Source organism: Ictalurus punctatus, unplaced genomic scaffold, assembly GCF_001660625.3.
Source record: "Ictalurus punctatus breed USDA103 unplaced genomic scaffold, Coco_2.0 Super-Scaffold_100056, whole genome shotgun sequence".
NCBI lineage: Eukaryota > Metazoa > Chordata > Actinopteri > Siluriformes > Ictaluridae > Ictalurus > Ictalurus punctatus.
The window spans coordinates 496,473-506,905 of record NW_026521088.1 but is presented as its reverse complement, the minus strand read 5'-3'; the positions used below and the strand labels follow the sequence as shown (position 1 = coordinate 506,905).

At 43.5% G+C, this 10,433-nt stretch overlaps 1 non-coding gene across 1 annotated transcript; it reads left to right on the top strand.

Annotated features, from left to right (window-relative positions):
- Positions 1-10,283: 10,283 nt before the first annotated feature.
- Positions 10,284-10,365, top strand: trnal-uag (transfer RNA leucine (anticodon UAG)). The gene has a single exon. It is a non-coding gene; the product is annotated as a tRNA-Leu (tRNA).
- Positions 10,366-10,433: the final 68 nt, after the last annotated feature.

Genomic DNA, 10,433 nt, shown 5'->3' with positions numbered 1-10,433 from the left:
ACTAAACTTCCCAGTGCGAGCACACCACTCGCACTAAAAGTATCCAAAGTGACACAGCATTAGTAATATGTTTTGGATGGAATGGAGTACATACTTGAGGTAACTTCTGCCAAAATGACTGATTATAACTTCTAAATATTAATTACTACATATGTTTCCATTGACTGGTTTTCAGAAATGGCAAGAGAACATGCATTTCCATCAACTAATGGTTATGTAGAATATCCTGAAAAGAAAGTGACACAATAATGTGAGCAGTACAAGGCAGCTGGTCATAGAGACACAGGAGCACACACACTTGCTGGCACTATTTACTCAGAAATGTGCCTTTTAATGCTTGATTCGCCTCAGTTGTTTCACACCACCCCATTGTAGATCATTTTCCTATAAAAGCACACCAGAACGTTTTATACCTTAATTATGACAATTTTCTCCTCCTCAGCCAAGAGTCAAAATAAATAAATAAATTACATACTTTTTAAAAATATAATAAATAATAAACTTAATATTAACATGTTTTCCAAATATCCGTTCATAGATTTTAAAAATTGTGACGATAAAACCACCAGGATTGAAGAAATATGGCCGTGGATGCAACTCAAGTGTGATAGTATGTAACAGCTGATAGTGATGCTCTGTGGTATGGAGTGTTTATAAGAAGACGGACAGGACATTAAAAAAGTTCACAACCAATAAAATTTATCCAGGTATATAATTACAATTATGTACATTATCCTGTAACAAGGAAATATTAAAATAGACATATTTTTAGAACCATCGTTCAAAAGGCGTGTTGTAAAAAATAGGTTTTGTTGTGATCTCACATTAAAACTGTAAAAGTATGCTTTCTTTTTCTAACGAGAAGACGCATCAATGCGGTTTTCTCTCAATGTGTGCGAGACACAACGGGCAACATGGAGGAAGTGAGTGTTACTAAGAAGACGACAACGTTGACCGTACACTCGTATATGTCCTATCTGAATCCTCTCTGGGGGTTGGGGTTTATTAAGTCATAATGTAAGTGCCTGTCTTAATGATCTGTTCTTCTTTTTGATCATGATCCTCTTGACATTCATCATGCCTTGTTGAGTGAATTCTGATGCTGTTTCAGTCTCATCCATGTCATATCACTCTCTAGTGCATATAACTCCTTTGCTGCTGTTCAATGATGGGTGATAAAATGCCTTTATCGGTACATTTGCCAGCATATTTGCACGCATGATGTTTTCAACATGGCTTTTCTTGGAGCATTCTACTAGGATTTGTCCGGATCCTAGCTTTTTTAACATCTTTAACTGCTCCTGCTATGCCTGTAATGATTTTCTGTATTGCAAATGGAGACGATTTTGTAAGAGGCATGTCTGTTGTTTGTTACCCTAGCAGTATAAATCTCTGCCAGTTTTCACTCTTTTGAAAGTAAATACATCCAGTACCTGAATCATCATCCAATGTCTGTTCTATCATCCGTCGTTTTGTTTTATTTTTTTGTTAGCCATGTTTGTATTTTTAAATCTCACCACTCCTGCTCCCCACCCACCTCCGAGCCCAGCAAGGTGATGCACAGAGCTGTGGTCATCCTCCGGATATGCACCAAGGATACAGGGGTGATCTACTTGAGCAAAGGGAACAAAATATTCATTCTACTCAATTAAGACCCTAAGCCTGAGCCCTTTCTGGTACATCTTGACTAGACGATTTGGTCGGAGCGGGTACTTCCAACCTCCCGTCTATGTGAATTCGAAGCCAAAGAATTGTGTTGGATCTGAGTCAGCCACAGCATGCACGTTCCTCAAATATCAGGTTCTCGTCCTCTCCAAACACGGGTTGCAACTTACGGCAAATAAGTCGCCTCATTTGCTGCCTTTTACGATCAGCAAGAGGATGCTAGCGACCTATTCTTCCCCGGGTCCCCAGGTGTGCACTGATAGTGTAACTAACATTACTTAATTGAATTTTATATTCCTAAACCAATAGTGATGATTATGGTAGTAAAGATATATTCTATATTTAGTCATATAGTCTATATTTGGCCATCAACACATCAATGACTGGACAATAAAAGATATTAAAAAAGAAATAAAATTATGTAGGGAATTTAGCCAGCGGTGGGCGGAGCACAGACACACAGGAGGGCATTTCAGTGTTATGTGATCTTTATTTAAGGCTATCGGTGAGGGGACTGCGGGTATGTGTGCGTTTGTGTGTGTGTGGGTTGAAGTGCGATCGGGTGGTGAGGGTCTCAGCCGTCGTCGGTTACAGTCAAGGGGGGGGCGGAGCCATCACTCGAGTCGGAGTCACCTAAAACCAGGAAAAAACACACAACAGTGATTAGCAGACATGTGCACGTCGGCAAAATTGCATAAAACACGCCAGAGATCCGCGCTCATGCTCGGAGACACTTCTCTCCCTTTTCGAGTGGAATATCGTCCTTTTATACTCTCCCCTCGCTTGCTGGATGGTGGAATTCTTCCACGCGGTGCACCATTCATGAGCCGTGAGTGTGTCGGCGGCCCCGCCCCGCCACCACATGCTCTCTGGCCGTCCAAAACATTCGGTGGCGCTGAAGTGGAACTGTCTCTTCCGCGTCACCGCGGGAGGAGCGATCTTTGTTTCCTGTGTGCCGGCCGCCGGCCTGTCGCCACAGTACCCCCCCAGCTCCGAGCCCACTGCCGTCGTGTGCCGGGCCCACAGTGCATTCCGTCGCGAGAGGCCATCTGCATTCCCATGGTGGGTCCCTGCCCGGTGCTGGACCTGAAAAGAGAAATCCTGCAATGAGAGGAACCATCGGGTTACCCTGGCATTCGTGTCATTGGCCTTGGCCATCCACTGCAGTGGGGCGTGGTCTGTCACCAGGACGAAGTGCCGACCAGCCAGGTAGTATCGCAGCTCTTCGATGGCCCACTTTATCGCCAGGGCTTCTCTTTCCACGGCCGCATACTTCCTCTCAGCTGGGGACAACTTTCGACTGATATAAAGGACCGAGTGTTCCTCTCCGTCGAAGGTCTGCGAGAGAACAGCACCCAGCCCAGTCTCGGAGGCATCTGTGTGTACGGTGAATGGGAGGCCTAAGTCTGGGTTGCGTAGCACTGGGGCACTGATGAGGGCCTCCTTTAGGGCTTGGAACGCCTGCTCTGCCTCCGCAGACCATTTCACCCTTTCCAGCTGGCCTCGATTTTCTTCGCCTGTGGCTTCAGCATACCCCGGCCAATACGGTAGCCCAGGTACTGTGCCTCGATCAGGCCTAGGTGGCATTTCTTGGGGTTGGCTGTCAGCCCGGCCTTCCGGAGTTCCTTCAGAACCTCCCCCAGGTGGAACAGGTGGTCCGACCAAGTGGGGGAGTGGATAACTACGTCGTCTAGGTAGGCGGCTGCGAACATACGGTGGGGTCGCAGGACAATGTCCATCAGCCGTTGGAACGTTGCGGGCGCCCTGTGTAGCCCGAAGGGGAGAACCCGGTACTGCCAGTGACCGGTGGCCGTGCTGAAGGCCGTCTTCAGCCTTGCGTCTGGTGCCAGCGTGACTTGCCAGTAGCCTTTCGTTAGGTTCAAGGTAGATATGAACCAGGCCCTCCCCAGTCGCTCCACGAGGTCATCTACTCGGGGGAGGGGATAGCTATCGAACTCGGAGACCTGGTTCAGCTATATATATATATATATATATATATATATATATATATATATATATATATATATATATATATATATATATATATATATATATATATGAAATGTGTCCTAGCTTATTATCTAGTTCTTCATCTGTGTGGTTCAGCAACTGCTGCACAACTAATAGGAAAGAAAAATGTCTTTGCACATATTTACGTGTATTTATCTAAAGCAAATAAAATCTCCTAATTGTTCTTGTTTCTAAGATATTTTTGAGAACGAAAAGTATGTTAAAGGTGTTATAAGCTGAGAGAGAGAGAGAGAGAGAGAGAGAGCTGCTGTGAGGAAATGCAGCTGACTGAGCAATAAATAAATAAATAATCATAAATCTGACCAGTGTGCAGTGCTGCTTAGGCAAAATATAGAGTAGTTTGGTTTAATTCTGGTCAGCGATGATTTGTTCTTCATAGCCGTCGATGTGTGATGAAGTTAGGAGTTGTGTGATTTAGGAGAAAGAGGGTGGGAAGAGTTTTTGGGGAGCCACAGATGGACATAAAAGGGATAAGAACCGTTAGAGATCAGAAAAAAACAGTAATAGACAGAAATGTGTTTTATTCTGTTTGTTGGCAAGGGGGAAAGTGAGCAGTGAGGTAAGTGTGTGATTATATGCCGTGACTAACAGTGAAGTCGTGACACTGTGACACCCGTATCGAACACCTCTACATGCAGCTATAACGGAGATACTGAGGATGTATGCACCGTTATAGGAAGATGACAGTAATTTACCATTAACTTGTGTAAATACGTTTTGTGAAAAGGACAGTTTAGAGGGAGGATTTTCTGGTTTCTTTTACGAGACGTGCAGATGTGTCTCACTGTCTCTTCATCTCTTTTGATACAGGAACACGGAGGGAGGATACATCTTCTGATCCGCCGTTTGCTGCCGACGAGCTGTACTACAACACCGTGGAGAGTGACTACGAGGATGACGTCCACATGCCTGACCAGCATGAGGAGGAGCAAAATGGTGGTGATGAGCATGAGGTGCCTTTTAGAAGTCCTTCGAGAAGCCCGTCCCCTTTACCAGGCCTATCTGCTCTAAGAATCACACCCTTTCCTGTAATAAGCCCATCCCCTTTGAGAATCACACCCCCTTTTAGAAGCCCATCCCCTTTTTGAGATTCTCATCCCTTTTAAGAAGAACATCTCCTATAAGAAGACCGACCCCCGTGAGGAGGCTATCTCCTATAAGAAGACCGACCCCCGTGAGGAGGCTATCTCCTATAAGAAGACCGACCCCGTGAGGAGGCTATCTCCTATAAGACCAACCCCCGTGAGGAGGCTATCTCCTATAAGACCAACCCCCGTGAGGATCTCCTATAAGAAGACCATGCACTACGACAAGCCCACCCACTTCTGTTACTCCTGCATCCGTTCCTCACGTCAGCGTCAACGTAACTTTGTGGTTAGATGTAAGTGTTGATTAGACTTAGATCTGGGTTATAATCTGTATTAAGACCTGTTATGTCCCCTCCATTTTCACTGAGTAGAGCTGAAACCTTTACAATGCACATCTGTTACATTTGATTTTTTGTTGTTGATATAATAACCATTTACTTTTTTTTTTTAAGTACCATTACTTTGTTCTTTTATACTGCATGAGCAAAAATAAAAATAACTTAATTAAATAATAATAATAAAAAACATCTTTTGGAGAAATGGGGTGGGTTTTATGTAAACAAGTTAAACATCTAATATTGAGTCAGAAACATGTCAAAGAATCATATTAAATCATGAACATGTGAAACATATGATAATGAATTTGTTAGAAAAACTATTTTCCCTTGCTCCCAGCGGCGTGAAACTCACTGTATAGTGATTTAAGCCAGTGTAGCGCCCCCGTGTGTCTGCACACACAGGAGGAATGAAAACACGCTTTGTCAGGGCACTTTTGAGGAAAAGTGACTTTCTAGACTGCAAATCTCACATTTTCCCCTTTATCATACATTATCATCATATAATGGATTTTAATGTAAACAATCCTATTTCGTATCATTTTACATCAGAAACCTGCAAAGTATATTATGTACAAAATGTCATATTGGAGCAGGTCACCGTCACGTATCGTGACGGAGCAGAGATAGGACGGATGCAAGTGCAGGATGAACAGTTGTTTATTTGAAAGAGGGACAGGCAGACAAATCCAAAACGTGATCCAAAACGTAATCCATAAACATGCAAGAGGTCAGGCGATTGGCAAACAAGCGTACACGGGGCAAGGCAGGAATCTAGGTCGTGGTCACGGAAAACAGGGTCGATAAACAAAACAAGAAACGAACTATGACGAGGGACTGGAAGCGGATAATCCAGCGCGAACTAACTCTAAACATGGACCGTGACTATGACTATGACTATGACTATGATACGAGCTAAACTAACTCTAAACATTTAATCTTCCGCGTTGTGTGCTGGGAGGCGCGCAGTATATATGCGGACATGATCAGCGTCTAAACCGCTAGCAGCTGAGAGCAATTCAGACCCACGTGAAATCCCAGCCAATGACAGAACAGGGAGGAGACAGAAACATAAACAAAACACACGTGTCCAGATGTCATTACAGTCAACAACGGAAAAGCAGGTGCTCGCACATTCGCGCTTAGAGCACGCTGCTTCAAGGGGGAATCATGACAGAACCCCCCCCCCCCCGAGTGCCATGAGTCATCCCACTTCATTGGCGGCCCCGGCCCCCTGGGCTGAATGTCCCAAACAGAGCCAGGAAACTGCCCGGTGTTCTTGGCGGCGTAGGGAGGCTGAGCGACGACCGCAGCTGAACAGGGAGGCTGAGCGACGACCGCAGCTGAACAGGGAAGCTGAGGCTCTGAGGTTACCAGGTGAACCTTGGGCATGGGCGGAGCTTGGCTGTGCGTGTCAGCAGACTCGGGTGTCAGCAGAACTTGAAATTACATGAATTTCTCAAAATGAACAGAAAAAGCAAGCAGAAATCTGTTTTTGCCTAACAACATTACATTTCAATTGCCCAGTGTTTAAAGGTGAAAATATACAACAAAACTGAAGTCATGCTGTTTATGTATAGAAACTGTAACATACACAACACAACACCACATGAAATCTCTCTTACAAGAAATGCATAACACCATCTCTACTTGAGCAGATTATTTTTAAGTGAATGTACTCGTGCACTGCAGGCATCAGCTCCGATGTTCATGAACAGCCTCTGAATCACCTCAAAGGTGTATTTGAAGTTTGTGGGGTAGTTTATGTTACGTGCATAAAGCAATCCCATCAAGTTGACAAATGCATTTGGTACATCACCAAGATTGTGTAGAACGACAACTTCTTCCATTACAAGGGCTACATCACTGCAGTCACACGGAATAGGGTCCATCGCGTCATCCACAACTGTACTGATTCCAACAGTCACGCCCTTGATTAACTCTTCTTCAGAATCTGTGTGCTGTATTAAAAACAAAGACAAACTTTAAAATGTGCTTTCACACATACATCCTCACAAGCGCAGCGACTTAAGAACAGCATGAGTGAACCGATCTTAACTTTACTAGTCATCACACAAGATGAATTAATATCAGAAGGTGGAAAAAAATACAGTACAACGTCCTGAAATTCATCATCTCTCATGAAAATAAAACAAGGTAAACTCCATCAATACGTGGATATCAATACTCCATATCAATACGTGGACTTCCATTATCCGAATATCTTCCAACATCTTACTTTCCTCACAGACACTTACCTCACAGATCTGTAAGAACTGAGATGGATTCTCCCGCATGGACAGTGGCAGCCCCAGCAGTACTGCAACCCTCTTCCTGTGATTTGATGCCTCAAAAGTACAAATGTTTTATATTCAAATTATGCAGGACAAGAGAAATAGCAAGAAAGGAAATGACCACAGTATTTACAAAACAAGTACACTTGAAATAAACCTACTCACATTTTTATCCAGGCTCTCCAGTATGGCACTCCTTTCTGCGATGTCTGCATGGCGCCTCGAGCGGTACAAATACAGCAGCTTTGAGGCGTGTTTGTCAAGACCCTCATAAAAGGACTTGCTCAGGTCCATCGACACAAGTCTGGTGAATTCTGCGCTGATCTTCCGTCATTACAGAACAGTTCTATCAGTGCCTAAAGTAATTCTATGAGGAAAAGAAAAGTCATTCAAAAATGTAATAAACAGTGTACACAAGCAAGATCAGGACCAGAGTAATAGATTCTCACCAAATCTCTTGAGAAATTTCATGGCCAGCGGTTCATATACATATTGATATTGTAAGCAAAGCTAATCAGGGAGCATTACAGTGGAAGCAGGAGCATCAGAAAATGAGAGGTTATTATATATATATATATATATATATATATATATATATATATATATATATATATATATATATATATATATATATATATAAATAAATAAATTACGTTCAAAGACTTGCATACTTAACACAAGACAGTTCGGATCATTTTACTGACTCGGATCTTTGAATCTCGTTCAGCAAAATGAACGACTCTTTTTTGCATCATTTCGTTCATTTCAGCAGAATAAAGTTAAAATGTTACATGTTAAACTCCCCAACACCTCTAGTACTTACGCAAACATTGATCACATTTGGAATAAAAAATAAACTATAGGCTAATGCAACCGAGGCCGAATTATGAGAAACAGAAATGATTGATTAATTGCTTAGCATTAGCAGTCTGTTAGTTCACCTCCCGATCTGAGTCGTTCTTCTTTTGTCACGTCACATTTGATCAGTTCACGTCTCAAGTTAGTTAGACATAATATAGTACTATGAAATGTTTCTGACCCAAAATATTACGAAATATGATTGTTTACATTAAAATGCAAAAGTTGATGAAAAAGTATGATAAGGTGAAAAAAGTGACATTTTATGTCTAGAAAGTCACTTTTCATCAAAAGTACAATAACAAATCTAGTTCACTTTCATCCTGTGTCCCCTTACACACTTGTGCTCTTTATCCGCTCAAAACGCTATACAGCGAACGAGAAGGCGCTAGGAGCAAAGGAAAGTGGTGTTTCAAACAAACTCATAATCAGTTGCCCGATCTACTCCAATTTGATTCTTTTCACATATTTACACATAGTATAGTACTATGAAACGTTTCTGACCCAAAATATTACGAAATATGATTGTTTACATTAAAATGCAAAAGTTGATGAAAAAGTATCTCTAAAGCGCCTGGACTCCACCAATCCACAGTCAGACAGATTGTGTACAAATGAAGGAAATTCACGAGCATGGTTACCCTCCCCAGGCGTGGTCAGCCAACAAAGATCACTCCAAGAGCAAGACATGTAATTGTCCACGAGGTCACAACGGATCCCAGGGTAACTTCTAAGACACTAAAGGCCTCTCTCGCGTAGGCAAATGTCAATGTTCCTGAGTCCACCATAATGAGTACACTGAACAACAGTGGTGTGCATGGCAGGATGGCAAGGAGAAAGCCACTGCTTTCCATAAAGAACATTGCTTCCTGCATGCAGTTTGCTAAAGATCACATGGACAAGACACAAGGCTACTCGAAAAAACGTTTTGTGGACAGGTGAGACCAAACTAGAACTTTTTGGTTTAAATGAGAAGGGTTATGTTTGGGGGAAGGAGAACACCGCATTAAAGCATAAGACCCGTATCCCATTTCTGAACAATGGTGGTGGTAGCGTTGCAGTTTGGGCCTGTTTCGCTGCATCTGGGCCAGGACGGCTTGCCATCATTGATGGAACAATGCATTCTGAATAATACCAGCAAATTCTAAAAGAAAATGTCAGCACATCTGTCCGTAAACTGGATCTCAAGGGGAAAGTGGGCCGCGCAGCAAGACAACAACCCTAAGCACACAAGTCGTTCTACCAAAGGATGGTTAAAGAAGAATAAAGTCAATGTTTTGGAATGGCCAAGTCAAGGTCCTGACCTTGATCCAGTAGAAATGCTGCGGAAGGACCTGAAGCAAGCAGCTCATGTGAGGAAACCCACCCACATCCTAGAGATGAAACTGTACTGTAATGAGGGATGGGCTAAAATTCCTCCAAGCTGACGTGCAGGACTGTTCAACAGTTACCGGAAACGTTTGTTTGCAGTGGTTGCTGCACACCGAGGTCACACCAGATACTGAAAGCAAAGGTTCGCATACTTTTGCCACTCACAGGTATGCAATACTGGATCATTTTCATCAATAAATAACTGACCATCTGTAATGTTTTTGTCTGGTTTCTGTAATTAGGTTCTCTTTATCTACTTTTGATACTTGTGTGAAGATCTTACGATGTTTTAGGTCCCGGTAATGAAGATGTATAGAAAGCTCTAAAGGGTTCACAAACTTTCAAGCACCACCGTAAGTGGGATGTAAGGTCATGGCAGAAGAGCTCTTCCGCAAACACAACTCCGATGTGACCGTGGAGCATGGCGTCTTAAGCCTAGACGAATCGCGTCCAAAAGACCAGGCCTTAGCTCTGTCTTCAGCTGGAAATGGTTAGATGTCTCCGCCAGAGCCGGTTAAGCGAAAGGCACTCGAGTCTCACAACAGCCCTTTTGTCGCGCCCATGCCAGATTTCTTGTTGTCCGGCGGAATGACCCGGTCACCTTCTTCCCACGGACGGGTTTACCACCACCCCGGCCTGCGGGTAGCGTGGCCGAGTGGTCCAAGGCGCTGGATTTAGGCTCCAGTCTCTTCGGCGGCGTGGGTTCAAATCCCACCGCTGCCACGGTCGTTAGCTCACGGTGGGTGATGTCTCGTCTCCAAAGGCTTTGCGCAGGTTTTTCTCCCACGCTT